Below are 12,051 nucleotides of genomic sequence, written 5' to 3'. Positions count from 1 at the left end.
AGTAAGGCCGAAGATGAGCAATATTCCACGGTCGGCGGGTCTCCTCCTCCAACTTACGTGAGTCCTTGTGATCTCGAACATCGATAAGGTAGTATGATCCATTGTTCAGATTTTTACTGACCACAAAAGGTCCTTCCCAAGGTGGGGATAACTTGTGCATATCAGTTTGATCCTGGATAAGTCAGAGCACCAGGTCACCTTCTTGAAAAGTTCTGGTTTTAACCCAGCGGCTGTGGTATCAGCGCAGATCTTGCTCATAAATCGCCGAACGAGCCGCCGCGATGTCACGCTCCTCATCTAACAGGTCAAGTGCTTCCTGATGTGCTTTTTCATTGTCAGCTTCAACATAAGCCGCCACACGAGGCGAGTCGTGACGGATGCCACTAGGGAGAACCACCTCTGCTCCGTAAACCATGAAGAAAGGCGTGTAACCCGTAGATCTGTTGGGGTGGTATTAATGCTCCATAACACGGAAGGTAACTCCTCCACCCAACAACCCAGCGTCATCTGTAAGGGAACCATAAGCCGGGGCTTGATGCCTCTCAGGATCTCTTGATTGGCTCTCTCAGCTTGACCATTAGATTGGGGTGAGCCACCGATGATACATCAAGCCGGATATGCTCACGTTGACAAAATTCTTTCATAGCACCCTTGGATAGATTAGTGCCATTATCAGTTATGATACTGTGGGGAAAGCCAAAACCGAAAATCACCTTTTTAATGAATTGAACCGCCGTCGCCGCGTCACATTTACTGACCGGCTCTGCTTCGACCCACTTTGTGAATTTGTCAACCGCCACCAGAAGGTTGGTCTTCTTATCCTTGGACCTTTTGAAAGGCCCAACCATATCAAGCCCCCAGACTGCAAACGGCCAAGTAATTGGAATCATCCTCAATTCTTGAGCCGGCACGTGAGCTCGCCGTGAAAATTTCTGACAACCATCACATTTATTGACCAGATCCTCTGCATCGGCATGAGCTGTCAGCCAATAAAATCCATGATGAAAAGCCTTGGCCACGGGAGACTTAGAGCCGGTATGATGACCACAATCTCCTTCATGAATCTCACGAAGAGTCTCACGACCCTCATCTGGAGAAACACAACGTTGAAACACCCCTGTAACACTGCAATGGTGCAGCTCTCCATTAACAATTGTCATCGACTTACACCGCCGGGTTATCTGCTTGGCTAAGGTTTCATCTTCAGGTAACTCGCCCCGGGTCATATAAGCCAAATATGGGACCGTCCAATCAGGAATAACATGAAGAGCCGCCACCAACTGTTCCTCCGGGTCAGAAATAGCCAGATCCTCCTCTATAGGCAACTTAACAGAAGGGTTATGCAGAATATCCAAGAAAGTGTTAGGTGGCACCGGCTTACGCTGGGACCCTAACTGGCTTAAGGCATCAGCCGCCTCATTTTTGCTGCGATCAACATGTTCCACTTGATAACCCTTGAAGTGTCCTGCAATAGCATCAACCTCTCGATGATAAGCCGCCATGAGTGGATCCTTAGAATCCCAAGTGCCAGAAACTTGCTGAGCCACCAAGTCTGAGTCGCCAAAACACCTTACCCGGCTTAAGTTCATCTCCTTAGCCATCCGAAGACCATGGAGTAAGGCTTCATACTCAGCTGCATCGTTAGTACAAGGGAACATCAGCCTTAAAACATAACAAAACCTATCACCTCGTGGGGAAGTCAACACAACTCCAGCCCCCGGGCCTTCCAATTGCCTAGACCCATCAAAGTGAATAGTCCAATATGTGTTGTCTGGCTTCTCTTTAGGCATCTGCAGTTCTGTCCAGTCATTGATGAAATCCACAAGTGCTTGAGACTTGATGGCCATGCGAGGCACATACTTCAAACTATGAGGTCCAACCTCAATGGCCCACTTGGCTATCCAACCTGTGGCTTCTCTGTTTTGAATAATATCCCCTAAGGGAGCAGAACTCACCACAGTGATGGGGTGACCTAAGAAATACTGCTTAAGCTTCCGACTGGCCATGAATACCCCATATACGAGCTTCTGCCAGTGTGGATACCTCTGCTTGGACTCAATAAGCACTTCACTGATGTAGTAAACCGGCCTCTGAACCGGATATTCTTTGCCTGCCTCCTTTCGTTCCACCACAATAGCTACACTGACAGCCCGGGCATTAGCAGCCACATATAACAACAATGGATCCTTATCAATGGGAGCAGCAAGAACAGGCGGCTCAGCCAACTGTTTCTTCAAATCATTTAATGCTTGATGAGCAGCATCACTCCAGACAAAGTGGTCTGTTTTTTTCATCATCTGGTATAGCGGTATAGCCTTTTCACCCAGCCGGCTTATGAACCGGCTTAAGGCCGCAATACGACCTACCAGACGTTGAACATCATTAACACATGCCGGCTTAGCCAAAGAAGTGATGGCCTTGATCTTCTCCGGGTTAGCCTCAATGCCTCTATTGGAAACCAGAAAACCCAAAAGCTTACTAGCTGGCACACCAAAAACACACTTGGCCGGGTTAAGCATCATCTTATAAACCCGGAGATTGTCAAAGGTCTCCTTCAAATCATCAATCAGGGTTTCCTTCTGTCTGGATTTCACCACAATGTCATCCACATAAGCATGAACATTACGCCCGATTTGATTATGCAGGCAGTTCTGCACACACCGTTGGTAAGTCGCCTGGGCACTCTTGAGCTCAAAAGGCATGGATACATACCAGAAGGCTCCAAACGAAGTAATGAAAGCTGTCTTCTCCTAGTCCTTAACTGCCATTTTCATCTGATGATAACCAGAATAATCATCCAAAAAGCTCAAACGCTCACAACCCGCCGTAGCATCAATAATTTGGTCAATACGAGGGAGAGCGAAAGGATCAGTTGGACAAGCCTTATTTAAGTCTGTGTAGTCCACACACATACGCCAAGTGCCATTCTTCTTAAGCACCAGCACCGAGTTAGCCAACCACTCAGGATGAAAAACTTCAACAATAAACCCAGCGCCAAGAGCCGGGCCACTTCTTCACCAATGGCCTTGCGCCTCTCTTCGTTAAAACGACGGAGAAACTGCTTGACCATCTTAAACTTTGGATCAATATTAAGAGTGTGCTCAGCGAGTTCCCTCGGTACACCTGGCATGTCAGAAGGTTTCCATGCAAAGATGTCCCAGTTCTCACGGATAAACTCGATGAGCGCGCTTTGATACGTCTCCAACGTATCTGTAATTTTTTATTGCTCCATGCTATTATATATTCGGTTTTGGATGTTTAATGGGCTTTATTATACACTTTTATATTATTTTTGGGACTCACTTACTAACCCAAGGCCCAGTGCAAATTGTTGTTTTTTGCCTATTTCAGTGTTTCGCAGAAAAGGAATATCAAACGGAGTCCAAACGGAATGAAACCTTCGGGAGCGTGATTTTTCGAACAAACGTGATCCAGAGGACTTGGAGTGGACGTCAAGAAACAACCGAGGAGGCCACGAGGCAGGGAGGCGCGCCTGCCCCCCTGGGTGGGCCCCCACCCTCGTGGGCCCCTCGTGGCTCCACCGACCTACTTCTTCCTCCTATATATACCTACGTACCCCGAAACCATCGAGGAGCACCACGAAACCCTATTTCCACCGCCGCAACCTTCTGTACCCGTGAGATCCCATCTTGGGGCCTTTTCCGGCGCTCCGCCGGAGGGGGAATCGATCACGGAGGGCTTCTACATCAACACCATAGCCTCTTCGATGATGTGTGAGTAGTTTACCTCAGACCTTCGGGTCCATAGTTATTAGCTATATGGCTTCTTATCTCTCTTTGGATCTCAATACAAAGTTCTCCTCGATCTTCTTGGAGATCTATTCGATGTAACTCTTTTTGCGGTGTGTTTGTCGAGACCCAATGAATTGTGGGTTTATGATCAAGATTATCTATGAACAATATTTGAATCTCCTCTGAATTATTTTATGTATGATTGGTTATCTTTGCAAGTCTCTTCGAATTATCAGTTTGGTTTGGCCTACTATATTGATCTTTCTTGCAATGGGAGAAGTGCTTAGCTTTGGGTTCAATCTTGCGTTGCTCGATCCTAGTGACAGAAGGGGAAACGACACGTATTGTATTGTTGCCATCGAGGATAAAAAGATGGGGTTTATATCATATTGCTTGAGTTTATCCCTCCACATCATGTCATCTTGCCTAATGTGTTACTCTATTCTTATGAACTTAATACTCTAGATGCATGCTGGATAGCGGTCGACATGTGGAGTAATAGTAGTAGATGCAGGCAGGAGTCGGTCTACTTGTTGCGGACGTGATGCCTATATACATGATCATGCCTAGATATTCTCATAACTTTGCTCAATTTTATCAATTGCTCGACAGTAATTTGTTCACCCACCGTAATACTTATGCTATCTTGAGAGAAGCGACTAGTGAAACCTATGGCCCCGGGTCTATTCTCCATTATATTAATCTCCCGTCAACTAGCTATTTCTGTCGCCGTTTATTTTGCAATCTTTACTTTTCAATCTATACAACAAAAATACCAAAAATATTATCTTATCATCTCTATCAGATCTCACTTCTGCAAGTGGCCGTGAAGGGATTTACAACCCCTTTATCGCGTTGGTTGCAAGGTTCTTATTTGTTTGTGTAGGTACGAGGGACTTGCGTGTGGCCTCCTACTGGATTGATACCTTGGTTCTCAAAAACTGAGGGAAATACTTACGCTACTTTGCCGCATCACCCTTTCCTCTTCAAGGGAAAAACCAACGCATGCTCAAGAGGTAGCAAGAAGGATTTCTGGCGCCGTTGCCGGGGAGTCTACACACAAGTCAAGACATACCAAGTACCCATCACAAACTCTTATCCCTCGCATTACATTATTTGCCATTTGCCTCTCGTTTTCCTCTCCCCCACTTCACCCTTGCCGTTTTATTCGCCCTCTTTTGTCGTGCGCCTTTTCTTTCGCTTGCTTGTTGTTTGCTTCTGTGTTGGATTGCTTGCTTGTCACGATGGCTCAAGATAATACTAAATTGTGTGACTTTGCTAATACCAACAACAATGATTTTCTTAGCACTGAATCTTGTGAAATTAATGCTGCTTTGCTGAATCTTGTCATGAAAAATCAATTCACCGGCCTTCCTAATGAAGATGCCGCTACCCATCTAAATATCTTTGTTGATTTGTGCGATATGCAAAAGAAGAAAGATGTGGATAATGATATTTTTAAATTGAAGCTATTTCCCTTTTCGCTTAGAGATCATACTAAAACTTGGTTTTCGTCTTTGCCTAAAAATAGTATTGATTCTTGGAATAAGTGCAAAGATGCTTTTAACTCTAAATATTTTCCTCCCACTAAGATTATCTCTCTTAGAAACGATATTATGAATTTTAAGCAACTCGATCATGAACGTGTTGCACAAGCTTGGGAGAGGATGAAATTAATGATACGTAATTGCCCAACACATGGTTTGAATTTATGGATGATTATACAAAAAATTATGCCGCATTGAATTTTGCTTCTAGAAATCTTTTAGATTCGGCCGCGGGAGGCACTTTTATGGAAATCACTTTCGGATAAGCTACTAAACTCCTAGATAATATTATGGTTAATTATTCTCAATGGCACACTGAAAGATCTACTAGTAAAAAGGTGCATGCAATTGAAGAGATTAATGTTTTGAGTGGAAAGATGGATGAACTTATGAAATTGTTTGCTAATAAGAGTGTTTCTTCTGATCCTAATGATATGCCTTTGTATACTTTGATTGAGAATAATAATGAATCTATGGATGTGAATTTTGTTGGTAGGAATAATTTTGGTAACAACGCTTATAGAGGAAATTTTAATCCTAGGCCGTATCCTAGTAATTCCTCTAATAATTATGGTAATTCCTACAACAACTCTTATGGAAATTTTAATAATATGCCCTCTGATTTTGAGACTAGTGTTAAAGAATTTAGGATTTCTCAAAAGAATTTCAATGCTTTGCTCGAAGAAAAATTGCCTAAGATTGATGAGTTGGCGAGGAACGTGGATAGAATTTCTCTTGACGTTGATTCTTTGAAACTTAGATATATTCCACCTAAGCATGATATCAATGAGTCTCTCAAGGCAATGAGAATTTCCATTGATGAGTGCAAAGAAAGAACCGCTAGAATGCGTGCTAAAAAAGATTGCTTTATGAAGGCGTGTTCTTCTAGTTTTCATGATAATAAGGATGAAGATCTAAAAGTGGTTGATGTGTCCCCTATTAAATCTTTGTTTTCAAATATGAATCTTGATAATGATGGGACTGGAGATGAGTCAACTTTAGTTAAAAGGCGTCCCAATGATTCGGAGTTTTTAGATCTTGATGCAAAAATTGGTAAAAGTGGGATTGAAGAGGTCAAAACTTTACATAGCAATGAACCCACTATCTTGGATTTCAAGTAATTTAATTATGATAATTGTTCTTTATAGATTGTATTTCCTTGTTGCAATCCGTGCTTAATTCTCCGCATGCTTATAGTCAAAATAAGGCTTTTACCAAACATATTGTTGATGCTTTAATGCAATCTTATGAAGAAAAGCTTGAATTGGAAGTTTATATCCCTAGAAAACTTTATGATGAGTGGGAACCTACTATAAAATTAAAATTAAAGATCATGAATGCTATGCTTTGTGTGATTTGGGTGCTAGTGTTTCCACGGTTCCAAAAACCTTGTGTGATATGTTAGGTTTCCGTGAATTTGATGATTGTTCTTTAAACTTGCACCTTGCGGATTCCACCATTAAGAAACCTATGGGAACAATTAATGATTTTATTATTGTTGCAAATAGGAATTATGTGCCCGTAGATTTCATTGTTCTTGATATAGATTGCAATCCTTCATGTCCTATTATTCTTGGTAGACCTTTCCATACAACGATTGCTGCAATTATTGATATGAAAGAAGGGAATATTAGATTCCAATTTCCGTTAAGGAAAGGCATGGAACACTTTCCTAGAAAGAAAATTAAATTAGCTTATGAATCTATTATGAGAGCTACTTATAGATTGAGTGCCAAAGATGGCAATACCTAGATCTATCCTTGCCTTTATGCCTAGCTAGGGGCGTTAAACGATAGTGTTTGTTGGGAGGCAACCCAATTTTATTTTAATTCCTTGCTTTTTGTTCTTGTTTAGTAATAAATATTTGATCTAGCCTCTGTTTATATTTGTTTTTTTGTTTTAGTTAGTGTTTGGGACAAGTAAAACCTATAGGATCTTCTTGGTTGATAGTTATTTGATCTTGCTGAAAAAGTCAGAAACTTTCTGCTCATGAAAACAATTGTTAAAAATCACCAGAACATGAAAAAATACTGATTCCAATTGCAGTAGATCAATAAAAAATTATATAGGTCGTCTTATTTTGGTAGATTTTTCTGAGTTACATAAGTTGTTGTTAGATACAGATTACTACAGACTGTTCTGTTTTTGACAGATTCTGTTTTTCGTGTGTTGATTGCTTATTTTGATGAATCTATGGCTAGTAATGGAGTTTATGAACCACAGAGAAGTTGGAATACAGTAGTTTTAACACCAATACAAATAAAGGATGAGTTCATTACAGTACCTTAAAGTGATGTTTTGTTTTCTTTCGCTAACGGAGCTCATGAGATTTTCTGTTGAGTTTTGTGTTGTGAAGTTTTCAAGTTTTGGGTAAAGATTTGATGGATTATGGAACAAAGAGTGGAAATAGCTTAATCTTGGGGATGCCCAAGGCACCCCAAGGTAAAATCCAAGTACAACCAAAAAGCCTAAGCTTGGGGATGCCCGGAAGGCATCCCCTCTTTCGTCTTCGTCCATCGGTAACTTTACTTGAAGCTATATTTTTATTCACCACATGATATGTGTTTTGCTTGGAGCATATTGTATGATTTGAGTCTTTGCTTTTTAGTTTAACACAATCATCCTTTCTGTACACACCTTTTGGGAGAGACACACATTAATCGGAATTTATTAGAATACTCTATGTGCTTCACTTATATCTTTTGAGCTAGGAAATTTTGCTCTATGTGCTTCACTTATATCTTTTAGAGCACGGCGGTGGTTTTATTTTATAGAAATAATTGATCTCTCATGCTTCACTTATATTATTTTGAGAGTCTTTTAGAACAGCATGGTAGTTTGCTTTGGTTAAAATTTTAGTCCTAAAGTGATGAACATCCAAGATAGGTATAATAAAAACTATCATATAAAGTGCATTGAATATTATGAGAAGTTTGATACTTGATGATTGTTTTGAGATATGGAGATGGTAATATTAGAGTCATGCTAGTTGAGTAGTTGTGAATTTGAGAAATACTTGTGTTAAAGTTTGTGATTCCCGTAGCATGCACGTATGGTGAACCGTTATGTGATGAAGTCGGAGCATGATTTATTTATTGATTGTCTTCCTTATGAGTGGCGGTCGGGGACGAGCGATGGTCTTTTCCTACCAATCTATCCCCCTAGGAGCATGCGCGTAGTACTTCGTTTTGATAACTAATAGATTTTTGCAATAAGTGTGTGAGTTCTTTATGACTAATGTTGAGTCCATGGATTATACGCACTCTCGCCCTTCCACCATTGCTAGCCTCTCTAGTATCGCGCAACTTTTGCCGGTACCATACACCCACCATTACCTTCCTCAAAACAGCCACCATACCTATGTATTATGGCATTTCCATAGCCATTTCGAGATATATTGCAATGCAACCTACCACCGTTCCGTTTATTATGACACGCTTCATCATTGTCATATTGCTTTGCATGATCATGTAGTTGACATCGTATTTGTGGCAAAGCCACCTTCATAATTCTTTCATACATGTCACTCTTGATTCATTGCATATCCCGGTACCCCGCCGGAGGCATTCACATAGAGTCATATTTTGTTCTAAGTATTGAGTTGTAATTCTTGAGTTGTAAGTAAATAAAAGTGTGATGATCATCATTATTTGACCATTGTCCCAAGTGAGGAAAGGATGATGGAGACAATGATTCCCCCACAAGTCGGGATGAGACTCCGGACGAAAAAAATGAGAGAAAAAGAGAGAAGGGACAATGCTACTATCCTTTTTGCCACACTTGTGCTTCAAAGTAGCACCATAATCTTCATGATAGAGAGTATCCTATGTTGTCACTTTAATATACTAGTGGGAATTTTACATTATAGAACTTGGCTTGTATATTCCAATGATGGGCTTCCTCAAAATGCCCTAGGTCTTCGTGAGCAAGCGAGTTGGATGCACACCCACTTAGTTTCTTTCGTTGAGCTTTCATACACTTATAGCTCTAGTGTATCCGTTGCATGGCAATCCCTACTCACTCACATTGATATCTATTAATGGGCATCTCCATAGCCCGTTGATACGCCTAGTTGATGTGAGACTATCTTCTCCTTTTTGTCTTCTCCACAACCACCATTCTATTCCACATATAGTGTTGCGTGAAGATTGAAAAAGTTTGAGAACATCAAAAGTATGAAACAATTGCTTGGCTTGTCATCGAGTTTGTGCATGATTTAAATACTTTGTGTGGTGAAGATAGAGCATAGCCAGACTATATGATTTTGTAGGGATAACTTTCTTTGGCCATGTTATTTTGAGAAGACATGATTGCTTGGTTAGTATGCTTGAAGTATTATTATTTTTATGTCAATATTAAACTTTTATCTTGAATCTTTCGGATCTGAACATTCATGCCACAATAAAGAAAATTACATTTAAGAATATGCTAGGTAGCATTCCACATCAAAATTCTGTTTTTATCATTTACCTACTCGAGGACGAGCAGGAATTAAGCTTGGGGATGCTTGATACGTCTCCAACGTATCTATAATTTTTTATTGCTCCATGCTATTATATATATTCTATTTTGGATGTTTAATGGGCTTTATTATACAATTTTATATTATTTTTGGGACTAACCTACTAACCCAAGGCCCAGTGCAAATTGCTGTTTTTTGCCTATTTCAGTGTTTCGCAAGAAAGGAATATCAAACGGAGTCCAAACGGAATGAAACCTTCGGGAGCGTGATTTTTGGAACAAACGTGATCCAGAGGACTTGGAGTGGACGTCAAGAAACAACCGAGGAGGCCACCTTCATGATCTGTTCCGATCAAGTACCAAACGTATGGCACCTCCGCGTTCAGCACACGTTCAGCTCGATGGCGTCCTCGCCTTCTTGATCCAGCAAGAGGGGCGAAGTAGCAGATGAGTTCCGGCAGCACGACGGTGTGATGACAGTGGTGGTGAAGAACAATCTCCGCAGGGCTTCGCCAAGCACAACGGAAACTAGACACAGGATAAAGTAGGGGGGACGGGGTTGCCAGCACACGACTTGGTGAATCTTGATGTGTTCCAGGTGCTAGCCCCGCCTTTCTATATATATGTTGAGCCCTGGGGTCGTTTCTTGGAGAGAGAGCCTGCTCAAAGTCGGTTTAGCTAGCCCGCAAGGCAAGAGTCCTTCTCAGACTCCGGGATCTAGACGCCAGGGTCCTTGGCATCTAGCCCCAAATGCCAGGGTCCCTGGCGTTTGGCCCCTTGGCCTCCACAAAACTTCCTTTTGCACCTTCCTAAAGCCCCGTGGGCTTTACCCCTTCGCCCAAATAAAGTGTTCTCGTACCCGAACATTCCGGGAAACATCCGAAGCCCCTTCCGGTGAATTCTGAAACCCTTCCGGAGACCAAACATTATTATCCCATATATCAAATTTTACCTCCGGCCTATTCTGGAGCTCCTCGTCATATCCGTGATCTTATCCGGGACTCCGAACAACATTCGGTCAGCAACATACATAACTCATATAATACTATATCATCAACGGACGTTAAGCGTGCGGACCCTACGGGTTCGAGAATGATGTAGACATGTCCAAGACGCTTCTCCAGTCAATAGCCAATAGCGTGACCTGGATGCCCATATTGGTTCCTACATATTCTAAGAACATTTTATCAGTCAGACCTTTATGGCAACATACGTAGTTCCTTTTGTCCATCGGTATGTTACTTGCCCGAGATTCGATCATCGGTATCTTCATACCTACACTGGTACGCGTCGGTGCTATACAAACGGTTTTTAACCCCATTCCACGACGGCATTTGGAACCGTCGCCAAGTGAGTGTGGGCGATAGGAGGGTCATTCCCACACGACCCAGAAACCGTCGGGGATAGGGAGCCTTGATGCATACAGTTGTCCCTATATAATCGTTTCCGATATCTCAAATATCCCAAATGCTTCATCCTTCCTACTCGTTTGTGCTTGCATTGCCATCGCAGTCGGAGTTTTGTGGTTTTACCTAAAATCAGGCAGATTCCAGGCACAGGAGTTTTCCAGGCACGTACCAAACTGGCTCTAAGTTTACGATGCCTGGCACATCACAAACAATTCATGATTATAAACCGTGTACGATAGGTAGACAATCACACACATTTAGTTTTCCCGCACTGTATGTGATAGTGCCTGACATCACACACGCTTTGCAAACGGCAACTGTGTGTATTGTTACACACATTTCCTCTCCATGAACCATGTCGAATTATGATGTATATCGCACACGCTGTGCTTTATTAACCATGTCCGCCGTAATGACCTGCACACCGTAATTTCGCCCTAATTTAATTGCTGCTATTTAAAATTGTACCCAATTTAAACTTGAAAGTAGGCTATAGCTTTATTCATATCCATCAGTTTGAAGCAAGCAATGCATTATTCGATTCACAGGTACATTTGTTTAAGAATTACATAAGCACCAAATAAAGAATGATGAACCAGGGTTCTATACTTGTACTATTACAGATGGAAAAGAAAGAGGCGACAGACATTCTGGTTGTTGAACAAGGTGAAGCGAAATGGCCCTATTGTGCTCTCCTGGATGCAGAAGGCACGCACAACTCTAGTCCAACCCCTTGTGATGGTCGACCGCCAATCATGTAGTTTGAGAGGTAATTTTGAGTAAACTGCTTCAGGATCCACTTCAAAGAAAAAAAAAGATTCAAACATTGTCATCTAACACAACTCATTACGGGCAGTAAAAAGAAGGCTACAGGGTTCTTAC

Source organism: Triticum aestivum, chromosome 4D (assembly GCF_018294505.1).
Source record: "Triticum aestivum cultivar Chinese Spring chromosome 4D, IWGSC CS RefSeq v2.1, whole genome shotgun sequence".
NCBI lineage: Eukaryota > Viridiplantae > Streptophyta > Magnoliopsida > Poales > Poaceae > Triticum > Triticum aestivum.
Note: the sequence above shows the minus strand (reverse complement) of the source record.